Source organism: Ranitomeya variabilis, chromosome 5 (assembly GCF_051348905.1).
Source record: "Ranitomeya variabilis isolate aRanVar5 chromosome 5, aRanVar5.hap1, whole genome shotgun sequence".
NCBI lineage: Eukaryota > Metazoa > Chordata > Amphibia > Anura > Dendrobatidae > Ranitomeya > Ranitomeya variabilis.
The window spans coordinates 37,064,632-37,086,981 of NC_135236.1; the positions used below are offsets into that span (position 1 = coordinate 37,064,632).

Consider the following 22,350-nt stretch of genomic DNA (forward strand, 5'->3'; position numbering starts at 1 on the left):
TTATGGTGGGGTTCCCTGTGCCTGCAGGTCTGAATGAGTCCATGACAATGGCTATTCAGATTGATAGGCGTCTGCGGGAGCGCAAACCGGTGCACCATCTGGCGGTGTCTATGGAAAAGACGCCAGAAAGTATGCAGTGTGATAGAATTCTGTCCAGGAGCGAGCGACAGAATTTTAGACGGAAGAATGGATTGTGCTTCTATTGTGGGGATTCTACTCATGTTATATCAGCATGCTCTAGGCGTACAAAGAAGCTTGATAAGTCTGTTTCCATTGGCACCATTCAGTCTAAGTTTATTTTGTCTGTAACCCTGATTTGCTCTTTGTCATCCATTGCCACGGACGCCTATGTTGACTCTGGCGCCGCTCTGAGTCTTATGGATTGGTCCTTTGCCAATCGTTGTGGTTTTGATTTAGAGCCTTTGGAGACTCTTATTCCTCTGAAGGGGATTGACTCCACCCCATTGGCTAATAATAAACCACAATACTGGACACAAGTAACCATGCGTATCAATCCGGATCACCAGGAGATTATTCGTTTTCTGGTGCTGTATAATTTACATGACGATTTGGTACTGGGATTGCCATGGTTGCAGTCTCACAATCCAGTCTTGGACTGGAGAGCAATGTCTGTGTTGAGCTGGGGATGTAAGGGTCTTCAGAGATTTTTGGGCTTTGCCAACTTTTACCGCCGATTTATTGCTGGTTTTTCGGATGTCGTTAAACCACTGACTGATTTGACCAGACATGGCGCTGATGTTGCTAATTGGTCCCCTCATGCTGTAGAGGCCTTTCAGGAGCTTAAGCACCGTTTTGCCTCTGCCCCTGTGTTACGTCAGCCTGATGTGAATCTGCCTTTTCAGGTTGAGGTTGACGCTTCGGAGATCGGAGCTGGGGCAGTGTTGTCGCAGAAAGGTTCCGACTGCTCCGTCATTAGGCCTTGTGCCTTCTTTTCTCGCAAATTTTCGCCCGCAGAGCGGAATTATGATGTTGGGAATAGGGAGCTTTTGGCCATGAAGTGGGCGTTTGAGGAGTGGCGCCATTGGCTAGAGGGGGCTAAGCATCAGGTGGTGGTATTGACTGACCACAAAAATTTGATTTATCTTGAGACTGCCAGGCGCCTGAATCCTAGACAGGCGCGCTGGTCTTTATTTTTTTCTCGCTTTAATTTTGTGGTGTCATACCTACCGGGTTCTAAGAATGTTAAGGCAGATGCCCTTTCTAGGAGTTTTGACCCGGACTCTCCTGGTAATGCTGAACCCACAGGTATCCTTAGGGAGGGAGTAATTTTGTCGGCCGTTTCTCCTGATCTGCGGCGGTCCTTGCAAGAGTTTCAGGCGGATAGACCGGATCGTTGTCCGCCTGATAGACTGTTTGTTCCGGATGATTGGACCAGTAGAGTCATCTCTGAGGTACATTCTTCTGCATTGGCAGGTCATCCCGGAATTTTTGGTACCAGGGATTTGGTGGCAAGATCCTTCTGGTGGCCTTCCCTGTCACGAGATGTGCGAGTCTTTGTGCAGTCATGTGACATTTGTGCTCGGGCCAAGTCTTGTAGTTCTCGGGCTAGCGGACTGCTGTTGCCCTTGCCTATTCCTAAGAGGCCTTGGACACACATCTCGATGGATTTTATTTCAGATCTGCCTGTTTCCCAGAAGATGTCTGTCATCTGGGTGGTCTGTGACCGTTTCTCTAAAATGGTCCATTTGGTTCCTCTGCCCAAGTTGCCTTCTTCTTCTGAGTTGGTTCCTCTGTTTTTTCAGAATGTTGTCCGATTGCACGGTATTCCTGAGAATATTGTTTCTGACAGAGGTACCCAATTTGTGTCTAGATTTTGGCGGGCATTCTGTGCTAGGATGGGCATAGATTTGTCTTTTTCATCTGCTTTTCACCCTCAGACTAATGGCCAGACCGAGCGGACTAATCAGACCCTGGAGACATATCTGAGGTGTTTTGTCTCTGCTGACCAGGATGATTGGGTTGCTTTTTTGCCATTGGCAGAGTTCGCCCTCAATAATCGGGCCAGCTCTTCCACCTTGGTGTCCCCGTTTTTCTGTAATTCGGGGTTTCACCCTCGATTTTCCTCCGGTCAGGTGGAATCCTCGGATTGTCCTGGAGTGGATGCGGTGGTGGAGAGATTGCATCACATCTGGGGGCAGGTTATGGACAATTTGAAGTTGTCCCAGGAGAAGACTCAGCGTTTTGCCAACCGTCATCGTCGTGTTGGTTCTCGGCTTTGTGTTGGAGATTTGGTGTGGTTGTCTTCTCGTTTTGTCCCTATGAGGGTCTCTTCTCCTAAGTTTAAACCTCGGTTCATCGGCCCTTATAGAATATTGGAGATTCTTAATCCTGTTTCTTTCCGTTTGGACCTCCCTGCGTCCTTTTCCATTCATAACGTTTTTCATCGGTCGTTATTGCGCAGGTATGAGGTACCTGTTGTACCTTCGGTTGAGCCTCCTGCTCCGGTGTTGGTTGAGGGTGAGTTGGAGTACGTTGTGGAGAAAATTTTGGACTCTCGTGTTTCCAGACGGAGACTCCAGTATCTGGTCAACTGGAAGGGTTACGGCCAGGAGGATAATTCTTGGGTCAATGCATCTGATGTTCATGCTTCTGATCTTGTTCGTGCCTTCCATAGGGCTCATCCTGGTCGCCCTGGTGGATCTGGTGAGGGTTCGGTGCCCCCTCCTTGAGGGGGGGGTACTGTTGTGAATTTGGATTCTGGGCTCCCCCGGTGGCCGCTTGTGGAATTGGACTTGTCATCCTCTTTCCTGTTTCACCTGGTTCCATCAGTAGTGGGTGTCGCTATTTAAGCTCATTTCTCTGGTGGTTTCTTGCCGGTCAACAATGTTATCTGATGCCTCTCAGTGCTTGTTCCTGCTTCTGACAACTACTAGATAAGTTGGACTTTTGTCCATGTTTCGTTTTGCCTATTTGTTCCAGTTCACAGCTGAAGTTTTGTTACTGTGTCTGGAAAGCTCTCGTTGATCAGGGATTGCTACTCTGGCGTTATGAGTTAATGCCAGAGTTTAAGGTAATCTCTGGATGGTGTTTTGTTAGTGTTTTTCTGCTGACCATGAAAGTATACTATCTGTCTTCTGCTATCTAGTAAGCGGACCTCAAATTTGCTAAGACTATTTTCCTGCTGCGTTTGTTGTTTCATCTGAACTCACCGTCATTATATGTGGGGGGCTACTGTCTTCTTTGGAATATTTCTCTAGAGGTGAGCCAGGTCTTATATTTCCCTCTGCTAGCTATTTAGGTCTTAGGCCAGAGCTGGGCATCTAGCAATAAATAGGAAATGCTACCTGGCTATTTCTAGTTGCGCGGCAGGCTTAGTTCATGGTCAGTATAGTTCCATCTTCCGAGAGCTTGTCCCTCTATAGGCTTGCTATGATCTCTGCCTGCAGAGATCATGACAGCCCCCATTCAGATTTAATGGTGATCGCGACAAATTTCGTGGCTTTGTGAATCAATGTATGCTATATTTTGATGTGCATGCTGACTGTTTTCCTACTGATAGATCCAAAGTATTGTGTGTAATAATGCTACTGACTTCACGAGCGCTCGCCTGGACGAATCCGATGATTGAGTCTCGTGACCCACGGTTAAATAACTTGGATGATTTCTTGAACGCTATGGCATTAATGTTTGATGACCCTAATCGCCGTGCAACCGCTGAATCTGCTTTGTTGTCTTTACGCCAGGCTAAACGTTCTGTTATTGAGTATGCCACTGAATTCAGGAGATTAGCGGTAGATACCAATTGGGACAGTTATGCCCAATTGCCTATTTTTAAAAGGGGTCTGTCTAGTATTGTAAAAGATGAACTAGCTCGCTCTGAATCACCACAAGAGCTAGAGACATTTATACAGCATTGTGTGCGCATAGACATTCGCCTTATTGAGCGTAGGCAGGAGAAATTTGCTGCATATAACCATAATTCTAACTTTTCCCTTCCTTCCAAAGAGCCTGCAGGTAAAACCTCTAGGGAGGTGGAGGAGGTACCCATGCAAATTGATTCCGTTCAGAGGCGCGAGATCAATGAGCGCCGGGAGCATCGCCTTCGTGAAAGTCTATGTTTCTACTGAGGCCAGTCTGACCACTTCTTGATCAATTGTCCTAAGTGTCCTAGACGGCCTAACAAGGTGCTAGCAGCAGTAGGGGAGTATGACAACTGTGATGATGAATCTGACATCTCTGAATGTAGCCTGCCTTTAAACGCTGTATTCCATTCACTTACTATGACTTCACCCCCCAAGGAGCTGAAGGAAAAGAACTCTCACTGTTCTCTCCCTATTAAGATCCTGTGTTCAGGACAGTGGATTTCCAGTGAGCTATGATTGACTCAGGTGCGGGTGGCAATTTCATGGATATCGCATTTGCCAAGGAACATGGTATTGAAATTCAGCAAAGAGCCTCTCCAATTACCATGGAAACAGTTGATGGGTCACCTTTAATCTCTGGGCCTGTGGATCAGGAGACCGTACCTCTTGAAATTTTGTTGGAGCCTAGTCATCAGCAGCAACTTTCTTTCTTGCTAATTTCTTCTCCTCATTTTACTGTGATTTTAGGCATTCCTTGGTTGCGCTCTCAGAACCCAATTATCAACTGGGAGACCAAGGAGATTATCTTTCCAGCAAGGAGCAACTCAGCGTTAACAGAAGCTGTCCCTGAGTCCACGGCTACGGAACCACATGTACAGGTATTTTTTTTACCTTCAGCATATAACGAGTTCTCTGACATCTGTGAAAAGAAGAATGCAGATCAGCTTCCTCCACACAGGCATTATGACTGTCCCATTGAGCTGCTTCCTGGGGCAGCAATTCCTTTTGGTAACATATACCCTTTGGCGGCACCTGAGCTTCAAGCCTTAAAGGCGTATATTGATGAAAATCTGGCCTAAGGCTTCATACATCCTTCTTCCTCACCAGCAGGGGCACCTATATTTTTTGTAAAGAAGAAGGATGGGACCCTGAGACCCTGTGTTGGCTATCGGGAACTCAATAAGGTAACCGTACGAAACCGTTACCCTTTGCCTCCGATTCCCGAATTACTGGAAAGAGTCCACCATGCTAAGGTGTTCTCTAAACTGGATCTTCGTGGGGCTTATAATTTGGTGCGTATTCGTCCAGGAGATTAGTGGAAGACAGCATTCAGATGCCGGTATGGACACTTTGAATCTCTTGTGATGCCCTTCGGGCTTTGTAACGCCCCTGCAACGTTTCAACACCTTGCTAATGACATTTTCAGAGATTTGTTGGACCAGTTTGTGGTGATCTATTTGGACGATATACTAATCTTTTCTGACTCTTTACAGGAACATGAAGAACATGTCAAAACTGTTTTAAGACGTCTGAAAGAGGACCATCTGTATATTAAGCCGGAGAAATGCGAGTTCCATCATTCTGAGATACAGTTCGTAGGTTATATCATCTCTCCCCAGGGGCTGAACATGGAATCTGGTAAGATTCAGGTTATCCTTGACTGGCCGGTACCCAAGAACGTTAAGGAGGTCCAACGCTTTATTGGTTTTGCAAATTTCTACAGACGCTTCATTCGAAATTTTTCTGATATTGTCCGTCCCATTACTTCCTTGACAAAAGGTACCGTCACACTCAGCGACGCTGCAGCGATATAGACAACGAGCCGATCGCTGCAGCGTCACTGTTTAGGTCGCTGTAGAGACGTCAAACACAGCAGCTCCACAACGATGCAGGAGTGATCCAGTGACGTAACGGCTACTCACTTGTCGTTCTCACAGGTCGTTAGCTCCATGTACAACATTGCTGACATCGTTGCTTTTGCTGTCAAACATGACGATACACGCCGACCTGACGACCAAATAAAGTTCTGGACTTCTAGCTTCGACCAGCGATATCACAGCGGGATCCAGATCGCTGCTGCGTGTCAAACACAACGAGATCGCTATCCAGGACGCTGCAACGTCACGGATCGTTGTCATTCTCGTTGTAAAGTTGCTGAGTGTGAAGGTACCTAAAGAAGGAAAAGCCCTTTAAGTTGTCATCACAGGCTCAAGAAGCTTTTGATCGGCTTAAGATCTGTTTCACATCAGCACCGCTGTTGATACACCCAGATCCAACACTTTCATTCATTGTGGAGGTGGACGCTTCTGATAATGCTTTGGGGGCTATTCTCTCCCAAAGAACTGGAGAGAAGGGTCTGCTACATCCTTGTTCTTTCTTTTTCCGTAGACTAACCTCAGCAGAGAAGAATTACGACGTGGGAGACAAGGAATTGCTGCCAATACAGCAAAAAGGACTAATAAAACGTAACTTTTAATACTAAAAAGTAACCTAAAAGACAAATCACCCAAGTGAAGAATAAAGCAAAAAAACAGGGCTAGGTCTCTACCATATAACGTAATGGTCAATAGAGACTTGTGAGCCCTATAAAGGATAAAAAGGACCTCGACTGCAATGTCAATAGTTAGAATCCTTATTACCGAGGCAGAAAAATTGAAAAAGCTGTGCCACCAGTATCAAATGTGATCACAGCAAATCTCCTGCACTCAGTCGCATAAGACCAAGGAGAAAGTCATAGCATATATTGTAAACAATGCCTACTGATATTTAATAAATATAAATATAAATAAGGAACGGTCTCACCAATTCCACAACGAGGGCAACGAAGCACCGGATGATCCCCTGTTAGGTAGACATCCAGGATACGGAGGGATGACAGTCCCTATATCAATCCCTATGGGGCTGTCAGTAGTCTATCCCCAAAGCTCCTGCCCTTACAAGGGCAGTCCACAACTACCCCTATACATAAGAAGCCCTGCACTCTCCCTTATAAATTCGTCCCTACGCGTTTCGTCCAAGCCAACTCTTCAGGGGACATGCTTGCTTGTAGAGAAGGAGTGCCTATATATTAAAGAAGACATAAAGTCCTGCCGCCCTCTATGCTGTCCTGAATTCCTGACAAGGAATTGCTGGCTATTATTGCGGCTTTCAAAGAATGGAGGCATCATCTGCAAGGAGCTGCACAACAGATCATAGTGCTAACTGACCATCGCAATCTAGAGTTCCTTAGATCCGCTAGATGTCTTTCTCCTCGTCAGGCTCGTTGGAGCTTATTCTTAAATCAATTTAACTTTGTTATCTCGTACCGTCCAGGTTCTCGTAATGGGAAGGCTGATGCTTTATCCCGAATCCATGCTGCGGATTCCGTACCTGGAGCCCCGTCCAAGACCATTCTATCTGATGCCAATTTCATCGGAGTCATCCACGATCAGGACTTGTGGAAGGAGTGCAGGGAGGCCTATGACGGTGATGTATTTCTGGCCAACCCACCTGTGGATATTAATCTTGTCTTTAAGGGTGGCATGTGGTTCAGAGATCGACGTATCTACGTCCCTGAGGTCGTCCGTCTGCAGATCCTCAAGTTGGTACATGACTCCAAGTTGGCCAGTCACAGGGGGGTACAGAAGACACAAGAGTTCCTGTGCCGATTCTTCTGGAGGCCAACTTGCCTGAAGGATACCAAGGACTATGTTCTCTCTTGCGAGGTATGTGCCCGTTACAAGACTCCTCATGTGGCACCTACGGGTCTTCTACAACCATTACCTGTTCCGTCCCGCCCTTGGGGGTCTAAATCAATCGACTTTATTGTGGAGCTGCCTACATCGGGGGGCATGAATACAATCATGGTGGCAGTTGATCGCCTGACTTAAGCTGCTCATTTTGTTCCATGCAACGACCTCCCCTCAGCTAAAGATACAGTGAACTTGATTATACAGAATGTCTTTCGGTTGCATGGGGTTCCGTATGAGATCATCTCTGACCGTGGAGTACAGTTCACTTCAAGATTCTGGAAGGGGTTTTGCTCTGCACTCAATATTAATGTCTGTCTCTCTTCCGCTTACCATCCCCAGACAAATGGTCATACTGAGCGTACCAACCAGATGCTGGAACAATATCTAAGATGATATGTCAGCCATCTCCAGGATGATTGGTTGGAGTTGCTACCGTTAGCCGAATTTTCATATAATAATTCTCAGAGCGCCTCCACTAAATTTACACCTTTCTTTGCCAATCTGGGTTATCATCCGTGTATTTTACCTAGGTCTCCAATTAATTCTCCGGTTCCGGCAGTGGAGGAAAGGCTGACTGCGATGAGGCAAAATCTGGAGGTTCTAAAGGAATCCCTGACCACAGCTCAAGAACGTTATAAGAGATCGGCTGATAGATTCCGTAAACCTGCACCCATGTTCAAGGTAGGAGATTCCGTGTGGTTAGCAACTAAGAATCTGAAGTTAAACGTTCCTTCACAAAAACTTGGACAGAAATTCATTGGCCCTTTCAAGATCAACGGTATTGTGAGCTCTGTGGCCTGCCGGCCGAAGCTGCCTAGGACTATGAAGGTACACCCAGTTTTTCATGTATCTTTACTAAAGCCTGTATCTCCTAATACCTTCCAGGGACATGTTGTGCCACCTCCGCAGCCTGTGGTGATTGATGGGCAAGAACAATTTGTGGTGGAGGAAATTATTGATTCCAGGATTCGCAGGAATCAGCTCCAATATCTGATAAGATGGCAGGGATATCCCCCTGAGGAAGACTCTTGGGAACCTGTGGAAAACATCAATGCCCAACAGAAGATTTCTCATTTTCATCAGAGATTTCCTGAGAAACCAGGTCCAGGATCGTCCTGAGGCCACTTCTAAGGAGGGAGTAATGTCAGGACTCTGAACATTTTTTACCTTTTGTGCATTACTGCCCTTTTCCAAGATGGCATCTTTGGTCTCTTTGGTCTCATGTGCACTATGTCTTCCTGCTATAAAACTCCACCCCAGCCTTCAGTCTGTGCTAGAGTATTCTGCCTTGCATCCAGCTCCTGACCTCTGGTTACTCCCTGGTTATATACCTGCTCCTGTGAACCTGTGGGGTTGTCCAGCTACTCTGCTCTGAGTTCCTGCTGCATACACCAGTTCCAGTGATCCTCCTTCATCTGCTGCTCGTGTTTACTTCCATCTGCATTTGCTGGACATGTAAGCAGTTTCTGCTCTGCAAAGACCTGAGACTATTAACCAGGCCTCCCTGGTTGAGCTAAGATATGATTTGAACTGCCTTATAAGCTTATCTATCTGTGTTTGGACTAAGACAAGGATTTATTCGTGTCAAGTATCCTCAAGAATAACTGTGCTTCATAGACTTTCTGCTTGAGTGCATTTTCCTCTGAAGTTTCCTATAGACTGCTAAGCTGCGTTTAATATTTGCACCAAGTGTTGTGGACTTGAGTTTCTCTCTGCACCTGTTTGAATCACCGTGTGATAATATAGACTTTACCACTTATAAAACTCTGTCCTGTAGTTGTCTTGTTCCACGCAAAGAGTCTCCTGAGTTATCCCCTATAATTATTACACGTGCGGAACTTCTAGGTAAGAGAATAGCAGGTGTGGGAGGTACCACTCCCAGTCGCATCCTTGGGTCTCAACAGCATGCATAGCATCTGTTTGAGCATACCGTTGAAGCACTCACACAAACCATTGGTCTGCGAGTCATACGAACCCGATACCAGACGCTTCACCTACATTGTCTTCCAGAGAGTCTCCATTAGGCAACACATGAATTGGATCCCTTGATCGGTAAGCATCTTCTTGGGAAATCCTATCCGTGAAAAGATGGCCAACAGTGTATTTGCCACCTTATCCGCCCTAGTTGAGAACAGAGCTACTGACTCTGGGTATCGGGTAGCGTAGTCTACCACAGTGAGGACGGATTGCTTTTCAGAGCTGCTGGGGATGGCCAGCTGGCCTACAATGTCCACCATGATCCTCTAGAAAGGCTCCTCTATCACTGGCAAAGGGATCAGGGGAGCCTTAAGAGCAGGCCCCACCTTCCACACTCTTTGGCAGGTGATACAGGAGCAGAAGTCGTTTGTCACATCTGTCCACATCTTGGGCCAATAGAAGTGTTGAGACAGCCGGGCCTTAGTTTTGCTGATCCCCAAGTGTCCATCGAGTGGGATCTCATGGGCAATCTGCAACAACTCACCCCTGAATTGGTACGGGATGACCAGCTGGCTTTCCCTCAACCACTCATTTTGGTATTGACCAACAACTGTCTCCCGGTATAACCTCCCTCGTTCCCAGAACACGCTTTCCTTATCAGTCATGAAGATGGGCGTCTCGGCAAGGTGGCTCAAATTCTGCAGGCTCGCATCTGAGTGCAGAGCGGCCTGGAACTCCTGGCTGCAGGCAGCCAGGAGTGATGTCAGGGTCTCTTCCTTACGGGAACCCTCTGGGACCTGCTCTCGGTCCATCTCTGGTTCAGTCACGCCTGTGACTGAAGAGGGTCCAGAAATCAGAACATTATCTGCGTTCCGGGCACTCTGACTGTGGGTGACAACAGCTACATAGGCTGTCTCCCCGGGGATTTCCACAGACCCGTCAGCCGGCGCTGCTATGGGTACTTCCGCCCCATCCACCCCCAATATCTCAGGAGCAGTGCTACATATGGGGCAGTTACCTTCCTCTGTGGCACAGGTCAGTTGCACGGCATCACCTTCCTCATGGTTCCCATGCATCTCCCCATTTCCCTTAGCACCATCGCTTGCTCCTGTTAGGTGTTTCTCAGCCAGTTCACCCCACAGAGTGACGTGGCTGAGCATTCCTGCACCTGTAGACACATCATCATTAGGAGATAAAAGGTTAGCATTAGCAGTTAAATCATGCACATTTTCATCAGCATCATCAGTATTACTCTTGGCATTTTCAGAAAAATGGTTATCAGGCAAATCATTAAATGGTAAAGTATTGTCGGGTAACACATGCAATTTCCCGTAATTATCATCTGCATTAGCTTGGGGAGGGGGGTCAGGGACATAATGTGCAATCATCCTCCCCAAATCAGTCCCCAATAAAACGTCAGTGGGCAAGTTATCGGACAACCCCACTTCCTTCACCCTGCTTCCGGCACTCCAATGTATGAACACCCGGGCCATTGGCAAGGGACAGCGGATGCCCCCCGATCCCGGTGACTGTCAGGGTTTTCCCTGGAATAATCTCTTCAGGGGTCCGCCAATTTGGGTCGAATGAGGGTTCCTTCAGCCCCGGTGTCCTTGAGGCCTGAAATGACATGACCCCCCACGGTGTTGTGCTGCAAGCTCTGAGTTCTGCCAGCCGCATTTCATGGTTTCTCTGGGCCTCTCACTCAGCTCTCTCCGCCTCCCGCTGGGCCTCCGCTTTCACTTGTTATTGCTGGATCAGCCTCAGACGTCCATCGTGGTCGTCGGTGGAGAGTTGTTCCAAGGCCATCGGCAGATGGGGATCCAATCCGCCCTGGTTGCAAGTAGGGCCGGCATTCAGTGGTTGGACCTCTGCTGCAGCACCATTTGTGCTTGGGCAGGCTTCAGTGCCCACTGGGCTCTGAGCGATTTCCAGTTGCACCAGAGCCGTGACCAGTTGGCTTTTGTTTTTCCCGTGGTGTCAATCCGTCTCAACCCGCAAAGGGCAATAAGAGTGTCCTTGTTATGCTGCCTATACCAGTCTTCTCCAAGCATAGCCATGGTTGCCAAATAAAAGATAGGATAGAAAAAAAAGAGAAAGGGAGGGGGTAATCAAAGTACACAAGGTATTGTCTCAAGATTAGTAAACACTGAGCTCGTTCTCCAAAACTTTTTTGTACAAAGTCCTCACAAGAACTGTGCGTTTTTAGTGAGAGAAATGATAGCTCAAACCACATCACTAATGCTCTATTATCCCACTGCTCTGCCACCAATGTGTCATGAATTACAGGTGGGTTATTTTTATCATCCCCACCGCTGACACCAATATGTCATGAACCGGGGTTGTTTGGTTGGCCCCAGTTCTTTTCTGAAGGGGATTTATTTATATCCCACTTCCCAGTTCTGGATTGGAACTCGCAGCTCTCTGGAGCCCCCTTACCTCAGGTCAGTCAAGGAACTGCACCTAGGATAAGTAGTCTCCAGAAAGGCTGCCTGCTATATATTTTACACTGACCACAAGAATTTGGTCTATATACAGACTGCCCAGCGGCTAAATTCTCGCCAGGCCTGTTCTTCTCCTGGTTCCATTTCACCCTCCATTTTCTGTTCGGGGAGAAGAACATTCGTGCCGATGCTCTCTCCTGCTCCGTAGTGTCATCAGCGGAGGAGGAACCTCGGCTTATTGTCCCTTCTGAGGACCGTGGCTCCGGTTTTGCTAGAGTCTGTGCCCCCGGGCAAGACTTTTGTGCCATCAAATTTGCGACCGGAGGTTCTCTCTTGGGCTCACTCTTCCAGGGTGGGTGGACACTTTGGGACCAAAAGGACATCTGAGCTTCTGGCGAGGACGTACTGGCCGCATATGGCCAGTGACGTCGGAGACTATATGCGGGCATGTGTCTCCTGCGCCAAAAATAAGTCTCCTCGACAACGGCCAACTGGGTTACTTTATCCCCTGCCGGTGGCAGACAGGCCCTGGGATATAGTCAGGATGGACTTTGTGGTAGGCTTACCCAAGTCCCGTGGCTGCACCATCATTTGGGTAAACACCGACCATTTTTCTAAAATGGTGCACTTGGTGCCGCTTCCACGGCTACCTTCTGAACGGGCCTTGGCAGCGTTGTTTATAAAACACATTTTCCGCCTACACGGTATGCCGGACAAAATTGTCAGTGACCGGGGTCTCTACTTTACGTCTCGGTTCTGGAGAGAGCTTTGTTATCTACTCAGCATCGAGTTGAATTTCTCTTCAGCATACTATCCCGAGACGAATGGGTTGGTAGAGAGGGCCAACCATACCTTGGTCACATATCTGCAACATTTTGCTTCAGCCAGGCAGGATGACTGGGCATCCTTGCTACCGTGGGCGGTGTTTGCGCTGAACATCGTTGTAGCCCACTCCACTGGGCAGACCCCATTTCTCCTTAACTACGGTCAGCATCCGTGGGTTCCTGTGCCTATGCCCGTGTCTTCCGCCGACTCCAGGGTGGCAGACTGGGCTGTGGAGGCACGGGACATTTGGGACCGTACTCAGGATGCCATTCGGGCCTCCAAGGAGAGAATGAGGTCCTCCACCGATGCACATCGGCGCCCCACTCCGATCTTTGCTCCTGGCGATTTAGTGTGGCTCTCCGCCCATGACATCAGGCTGCAAGTTGAGTCCACTAAGTTTTAACCTTGCTACTTGGGTCCCTTGAAGGTCCTGGAACAGGTTAACCCTGTGGTCTACAGTCTGGTCCTTCCTCCATGCCTAGGTATCACCGACACCTTTCATGTGTCCCTCTTAAAACCCGTAAACATGTCCCGGTTTTCCGAGTCATCTGCCAGGAAATCAGGTTCATCTACGGAAGATTATGAGGTGAATGCTATCTTGGGGTGTAAGGTGGTATGTGGTAAAAAATTTTATTTGGTGGATTGGAAGGGTTATGGCCCAGAGGACAGGTCCTGGGAGCCTGCTGGGCACATTTGAGCTCTGCAGCTCATTGCTGCCTTCGAGAGTAGCAAGGTCCAAGGAGGGGGGCCTTAGGAGGGGGGTAATGTTAGGTGTCATGCTCCCGCCGGGAGCGACCAATCAGCGAAGCGTGGTTCAAATCCCGCGTCAATTCGCGGCCGGACTGCACCTGTCGCTAATTGGTCGCAGGATGTCGGGGGTTGGGGGCGCTGGATGTCGGGGTTGGGGGGTGCAGGATGTCGGGGGTTCGGGGTGCAGAATATAGTACAGCCACGTAGTATATAACACAGCCATGTAGGATATAGCACAGCCACGTAATGTGTACCACAGCCACGTAGTATGTAACACAGCCCACGTAGTATATAGCACAGCCACGTAGTATATAACACAGCCACGTAGCATATAACAGCCATGTAGCATATAGCACAGCCACACAGTATATAGCAGCTACATAGTATATTGCACAGCCACATAATATATAGCAGCCACATAGTATATAGCACAGCCACATAGTATATAGCACAGCCATGTAGTAGCCATGTAGTAGCACAGCCACGTAGTATATAGCAGCCACATAGTATATAACACAGCCCACGTAGTATATAGCACATCCCACGAAGTATATAACTCAGCCACGTAGTATATAGCACAGCCCACGTAGCATATAACACAGTCGCATAGCATATAGCACAGCCCACGTAGTATATAACACAGCCCACATAGAATATAGCACAGCTATTTAGTATATAACACAGCCCACGTACTATATAGCACAGCCACATAGTATATAGCAGCCACGTAATATATAGCAGCCACGTAGTATATAGCACAGCCACGTAGTATATTGCACAGCCCACGTAGTATATTGCACAGCCCACGTAGTATATAACACAGACAGCCACATACAGTAGTATACAGCACAGCTACGTAGTATATAGCAGCCACATAGTATATAACACAGCCCACATAGTATATAGCACAGCCCACGCAGTATATAACACAGCCCACGCAGTATATAACACAGCCCACGCAAGCGGGAAAGGCCTCTGTTGGATCGGGGGGCCAACGAAGGGCGAGTATATAATGATTTTTTAATTTTTTTTATTATTTTTAACATTAGGTCTTTTTACTACTGTATTGATGCTGCATAGGCAGCATCAAGAGTAATAAGTTGGTCACACAGGGTTAATAGCATCATTAACGGAGTGTGTTACACCGCGGCATAATGCGGTCCGTTAACGCTCCCATTAACCCTTTGTGAGCACTGACTGGAGGGGATTATGGAGCGGGAACTGACTGCGGGGAGTAGGGAGTGGCCATTTTGCCGCCAGACTGTGCCCGTCGCTGATTGGTCGTGGCCGTTTTGCCGCGACCAATCAGCGACTTGGGATTTCCGAGACAGACAGAAAGACGGAAGTGACCCTTAGACAATTATATAGTAGATATATAATTATATATGTACAGCTGTTGTAACCTGAGTATATTATGTATGTAATTATATACAGTACTAGATGGTGGCCCGATTCTAACGCATCGGGTATTCTAGAATATGTATGTTGTTTATTTATGAAATTTTCAGAATAATGCAATTTACACACAGGATTCGGCCGGCCGGCAGCGACGAATTAGCGAAGCGTGGTTCAAATTCCGCACCAATTCGCGGGCGGACTGCGACTGTCGCTGATTGTTCGCAAACAATCAGTGAAGCCAGAGCCGGCTCCAGGTTTTTGAGGGCCCCGGGCGAAAGAGTCTCAGTGGGCCCCCCTCTTTAACACATACCACGATTCATGATGCAGATACAGCAGAGAAATATAGCACAGCCAAGTAGCGTATAACACAGCCCACGTAGTATATAACACAGCCCATGTAGTATATAGCACAGCCACATAGTATATAGCACAGCCAACGTAGTAAATAGCAGCCACGTAGTATATTGCCCAGCCACGTAGTATATTGCCCAGCGACATAGTATATTGCCCAGCGACATAGTATATTGCCCAGCCCAAGTAGTATATAGCACAGCCACGTAGTATATTGCCCAGCCACGTAGTATATTGCCCAGCCACGTAGTATATTGCCCAGCCACGTAGTATATTGCCCAGCCACGTAGTATATTGCCCAGCCACGTAGTATATTGCCCAGCCACGTAGTATATTGCCCAGCCACGTATTATATAGCATAGGCCATAGTATATTGCCCAGCCACACAGTATATTGCCCAGCCACACAGCCACGTACTATATAACACAGCCCAAGTAGTATATAGCCCAGCCACGTAGTATATTGCCCACCCACGTAGTTTATTGCCCAGCCACGTAGTATATTGCCCAGCCACGTAGTATATAGCATAGGCCACATAGTATATTGCCCAGCCACACAGTATATTGCTCAACCACATAGTATATTGCACAGCCACGTAGTATATAGCACAGACACATAGTATATAGCACAGACACGCAGTATATTGCCCAGCCATGTAATATATTGCCCAGCCATGTAGTATATAGCACAGCCACGTAGTATATAGCACAGCCACGTAGTATATAGCACAGAGACATAGCATATAACACTGCCCATGCAGTATATAACACAGGCCACGTAGTATAGAGCACAGCGATGTAGTATATTGCCCAGCCAAGTAATATATACCACAGCCACGTAGTATATAGCACAGCCACGTAATATATTGCACAGCCACGTAATATATTGCACAGCCACGTAATATATTGCACAGCCACGTAATATATTGCACAGAGACGTAGTATATAACACAGGCCACGTAGTATATAGCACAGCGATGTAGTATATTGCCCAGCCACATAATATATACCACAGCCACGTAGTATATAGCACAGCCCATATAGTATATAGCACAGAGATGTAGCATATAACACAGCCCACGCAGTATATAGCAATGTGGGCACCATATCCCTGTTAAAAAAGAATTAAAATAAAAAATAGTTATATATTCACCCTCCGTCGTCCCCCTGGACCCAGCCGAGGCATTTACCGATGCTCCTCGCGACGCTCTGGTCCCAAGAGTGCATTGCGGTCTCGCGAGAGGACGACATAGCGGTCTCGCGAGACCGCTACATCATCATCTCGCGAGACCGCAATGCATGGACCGGTCACCGGAGCATCGCGAGGAGTGGGAAAGGCCTCTGCTGGATCCGGGAGGCCAACGGAAGGTGAGTATATAATTATTTATTTTTTTTATTATTATTTTTAACATTAGATTTTTTTTACTATTGATGCTGCATAGGCAGCATCAATACGAAAAAGTTGGTCACATAGGGTTAATAGCAGCGTTAACGAAGTGCGTTACACCGCGGCATAACGCGGTCCGTTAACGCTGCCATTAACCCTCTGTGAGTGCTGACTGGAGGGGATTATGAGGCGGGCACTGACTGCGGGGACTAAGGAGCGGCCATTTTGCCGCCGGAGTGTGCATGTCGCTGATTGGTCGTGGCCGTTTTGCCGCGACCAATCAGCGACTTGGGATTTCTGAGACAGATAGACAGACAGAAAGACGGAAGTGACCCTTAGACAATTATATAGTAGATGTACAGCTGTTGTAACCTGAGTAGTGTATATTTTGTATGTAATTAGATTTGCACTGCTGGTATAATTGTCTGTACATATTTATACATGAACTTACAGTCTGCAGTAATATGGGACAAGCTGGGATAACTGTAGTTACATTATACATTTTCCTTTCGACATGCTCAGTCTTGTTCTAGGTTTCAACATCTTGATAACATTATTGGAAGAGTGGAGTGGGGTACAGCGGGAGGCTCTGTAATGATTTGCTGATAAGTTTCTCTCAGCAGATAAAGTAGTTTCCAGAGAACTGTTGTTTCTGAATTTATTCCTCTTAGTTCTCACAAGTTAATGTTTAGCCATGGTTGAAAGTGTTGGCACCATTCAAATTGTTCCAGAAAACTAAATATTTCTCCTAGAAAATTATTGCAATCACACATGTTTATTTTGTTTTGTGTGTATTGGAACAACACAAAAAAAATTGAGAAAAAATGAAAATTAACATTCCGTATTTTTCAGACTATAAGACGCACCGGACCATAAGGCGCAACACAAATTTTCAGAAGGAAAATAGGGGAAAAAAATTAATGTGTCAAATGGGGGTCTGTCTTACAGTCCAAATTCAGCTTACCGGCGACATGACTCCCATCCTAGACTGGTGCGGCAGCGCTCTGTGGTGCGAGGGCTACGTCGGCATTTTGTGAAAGCCCGGAGGCCCCCGCACATCCATTGCTGTCATGTGATGGCCTCTGGGAAAATGGGCGCCAAAGGCGGCGCATGGTCAGATTGAGATCTTAGCAATGAGATCTCGGGAGACGAGATCTCGTTGCCGAGATCTCAATCTGAGCATGCACTGCCCCGGCGGCCATTTTCCCAGAGGCCATCACATCGCAAAAAATGGATGTGCAGGAGGGCAGCAGTGCAAGAAGATGGGAGGCACCAGACCCGGGCCTGCGACACCCATCGGACCGAACCACCCACCCCCCCGAGTGAGTATAATATAACTTATTTTTCTTATCTTTCAGGTCAGATCGGGGGCTTATCTACAGCATTATAGAATGCCTTAGATAAGCCCTGAAAGGCGGTGGCCGCATCCTATATCGGCCAAAACAGCTGACAGGTTCCCTTTAATATATTATATACACATCACTGGCCAGGAATAGATCGCGCCACCATCTAATGGCGTCATTCTCAATGTCACAGCCCATACCCATCTCTATACATCTCGTTTGGTCCGGCATGTGAGAAGTTGTTCAAGCTGGGAGTACGAAACTAAGGGGGGATCGGAAAAGCTTGGAAACAGGAGTGGTGGAGGATGAGAAAAGTACAGAAGCTCTTTTCTGGCATATAATGGTTCTCATGTGGGGACCTCTCCCCCTTTATTATGTTCTACTGGGGTTTGTGGATGATGGCTGTTTTCATGAGACAACCCCTTTAAGCCACCTTAGATCCTGTCACATGGAGGAGCTTGTAGACCCATCTGTTGTCACAGTGATAAAATTACATGTGGAAAAAGTTTTAATGAAATGTGACCATTTGTCATAGCGACGCAGCCCGTCTTCATGTGATGGGGATCTCTGGGACTAAAATAACCACAAATTTAGCAGAAATCCCCTAGAAAGAGAATTATTTTCACATTCTTTCAAAATGTCCCAAGAAAGGGCTTTCTGTGACTGCTGTGAAGGTCCAGATCCCGATCTACACCCAGAGGTGTTGGGGCTACCTGGCATATGTGGTCTCAGAGATTGAGCCACATCCGTGAAGGCCCACATGGACAATACAGCTGAAACTGACTCATGAAATTGGCTTCCCTCAGGCGGGCTGCTGTACGGCAGTGGTCAGGAGCTGATGACAATGACTAAGAGACCTCCGAAGTGGACATCATCTCTCTTCACGTCAATTAGTGACTCTCTGGAAAACCCCTTTCAATATGATGTGATAAATCAGGACTATCCAGATAACCCACAGTCTGTTAGTAAGACCTCCAGATATACCGATGCTGGACTATCAGACTCGTGGATATTACAGCCAGGACCACAGATACGTTGACTGTACCACTAGAGATGATAGACCCTCATCACCGGACCACCAGACACTGGGGTGTACCACTGACCACCACAGAATATATTTTCTCAGGTTTCTGGTTTACCTCAGATTTAACACTGCCTTCAGTTTTTCAGCTCTTAGGCATCTTTACAAGAGAAGCTGACCAGGAACTTGCTGCGTAAAGGAAATGCCCTTATGGACGGGTCAATAGAGTCAAGGGAGATGGTAAAAGCTCCATATCTGCCATAGTACAGGTACTAAGCCTAGCCCGATAAGTATCATAATATCATAGGAAACAGTAGGAGGTATGTGAGCAGCGAGACTAGCCCAAAAGCAGACGGCATTATTGTACGGTCATATCATAGGACACTGTGGTTGGCATGTCCACCCCTATTACATAGGCTCTACACGTGGCTGGTAGGCGGCAACTATGTCTGCCCCTACAGTATAATTACAGATGTATTGTGACTGGTACTATTGTACGGCCATATAGCAGCACACCAAGGCCGGTGTGTGGGCACCATGTCTGATCCTACATTATTAGTATTACAGATGACACACTTGTATTGTCACACCAAACTTGTGGGCAGCGTGAAGTCATGGAGCCCACAATGGTTAGCCTAGCCCAATTCTGTAGGGTTTACAGCTGGCACCATTGTATGGTTCTGTATTAGGACACTGTGGTTCGTATGTGGCCCTCACGTCTAGCCCTCAATATACAGGTCTAATAGAAGGTACTACTGTATGGTCAGAGATGAGGACCATTGTCCCTATAATAGACCCACTACAGATGGCCGGTGGGGTAACTAGAGTCCAATAGGCCCCGGTGCATAATCTGGAACTGACCCCACCCCCGCAATCCTGTAATATACATCCACCATGGTTTATATGTCCCTCACCCTGGTATATACAACACACACATACTGTATTAGGATGAGGGACTCCCATACCAGGATGGAGGACATGTATCACTATACGAGGATGAGGGACCTATAAACCATGGAGGACATATTACAGGCTGCCGGGGGTGAAGAGGGCGTTCCAAATTATGAACCGAGGGTCATTGGACTGTAGACCGTGCTTCACAAATATACCAGGATAGATCTACAGATATAGCCCTCTATCCTGGTAGAGCAGACGGGCCTCTGCACCACACTTCACCTGAATGTGGGATTGAGGACACCCATCCAGTTGAAGTCTGTGCTGGTGTCGGCCAGCTCCTCTCCTGGATGGGTTGCTATGTAGGTGCCAAGTCTAGCCCTATAATGAAGGCACAACTGTATACTCATAGGTTTCTCACTGCCAAGAGAGGAAGTTTCGCCTGCGGGAAGAAACGCACCAAAAATGCAATGTGTGACCATAGCCGGGCACTGTATGTACAGGTGGTGGTCTCATGATCTAGAGATGGAGGCATGGTAGAACCAAGGTCCCATGTGTGGTGGGGGTGTACGTACTATGGAAGGACACCGACAACAATCACAGGTTATAAATACATTTATAAAAATTATATTGTCACAGCTTAGTAATAAATAGATATAAATAGCAAAGTGCATCATGGGAGCAGGGGCCGTAACATCCAGTATGGACCCCCCCCCCCGGAGGTCTCGCCCCGGCCCTGGTTACAGTCACAGGGGAGGTCATGTGTGCTCCCTGGCCAGCAGCAGGAGGCGCTGCCCTTACAGGTACCAGTCAGGACCCCCAGGGTCAGAGATGGCGGCCGGCTGCTGCAGTCACAGTAAGGACGCGCGTCGCGGCCTGTGCCTCTTGTACGAGCCCAGAACACGGCAGTAAGAGGAGGGGTCCGGGAGAGGCCAGTGTGCTCTTCAGGGTCCCACTTCCTCCCATCTTTTCCAGTCAGTCCTCAGTAGGTGAAACCATCGGGATGTCCGCAGACAGCGCCCTCCACAGGTCCAGGAGGGGAACTGCAAGTCCCAACACAACATCACATGAAGTACGAGCACATCATCGCCATGTCCCGCAGGTCCTCATTGGCCACACAGCCTATAGGGGGAGAATTAAAGGGATAATTAAAGGTAAATTCCTTCTCATCCTGAAAACGCTGAGGTAACACTTCTAGCAGCTGCAGAGCTGGAATATGACGTCACATTCCACGAGACACGTGCATAGGACTGTATAATCCATCAGAATATTCGCTAATCCAGCACCTAGCAGAGCGCCATGCTGCCAAATCACCTCCTGTCACTCACAGCCGAAGCCCCGCCCCACACATGACAAAAGCTAAACAGCAACCTGTCAATCAAGCCCATAACCCCGCCCCCTCACCTACCTCTGCGGCGGGACCCCGCCCTCGACTTTCTGCACAGTCTCTTCAGCCACTTCAACGGCCCCGTGACGTCATCGTCTCTAGGCAACAACGGAGAAGGCGCCCGGCAGTAGGGACAGGTCACTTCGCTGCCTCTTACCGCCAGGTGCTCGAGGCAGCTGGAGCAGATCACGTGCCGGCAGGCCGCCAATGGACGCCGCCTTCTCTCCTGGTCGTAGTCAAGGTAACAGATGCCGCACTCCTCCTCCGCGACGTTAGAAAGCGTTGACGACATTGTGTTTACAGCAGCTGCGGTGCAATGAATGAAATGAATGGAGATGGCTGGCGGAGCGCGGGCTTTATAGGGAAGGAAACTCCGCCTCCGCCGGAAACGAGTGACGTCATGACCAATCAGGAGACGGAGGCGTGGCCAGCTGCTGCTCCTGCCGTGTCCGGAATTTCGGAGTATTTCCCGGCCGCCTGAGCGCGCCGGCTGTGACCGGTGACGTCAGTGTTTACCCTGGCAACCGGCCAGCGGCGTGTCACTAGGGAGTGTGATGCGGCGGTGAGCGGTGAGGAGGCTCGCGGAGTGATCGCTCTGGACTATTTATCATCTAGAGCCCGATCTCGCGCACAGCCACATTCTAGTGTTACTGCTTTCATTTTTCGGCCGTAAAGGCGCGAGATGAGCGAACGGAAGAGTAGTGTGCTATCCAATGTTGGTGCTGCTTGTGCCCGAAGCCGCTGGCGTTACTCACCCCTCCTGGGCCTCCCCCGCACCGGCCTCCCCCCGCACTGGCCTCCCTTAACAGGTCTCCCCAGTTCCGGCCGCCACCGCACCGATCACCCCCGCACAGGTCTCCACCACACCGCCCTCCCCTGCATCGGTCTCCCGCTCACTGCCCCGCCCTCCCGCTCACCGCCCTCCCCCGCACAGGTCTCCCATGCACCGCCCTCCCCTGCATCGGTCTCCCCCGCACCGCCCTCCCCTGCATCGGCCTCCCCCGCACCGCCCTCCCCTGCATCGGCCTCCCCCGCACCGCCCTCCCCTGCATCGGCCTCCCCCGCACCGCCCTCCCCTGCAT

The 22,350-nt window shown here is 48.4% G+C and overlaps 1 long non-coding RNA gene across 1 annotated transcript; it reads right to left on the reverse strand.

Annotated features, from left to right (window-relative positions):
* Window positions 1-20,480: 20,480 nt before the first annotated feature.
* LOC143773268 (uncharacterized) lies at window positions 20,481-22,135 on the reverse strand. Its single transcript, XR_013215121.1, has 2 exons — window positions 21,290-22,135; window positions 20,481-21,003 (listed from the first exon to the last, which is right to left on the reverse strand). It is a non-coding gene; the product is annotated as an uncharacterized LOC143773268 (long non-coding RNA).
* Window positions 22,136-22,350: the final 215 nt, after the last annotated feature.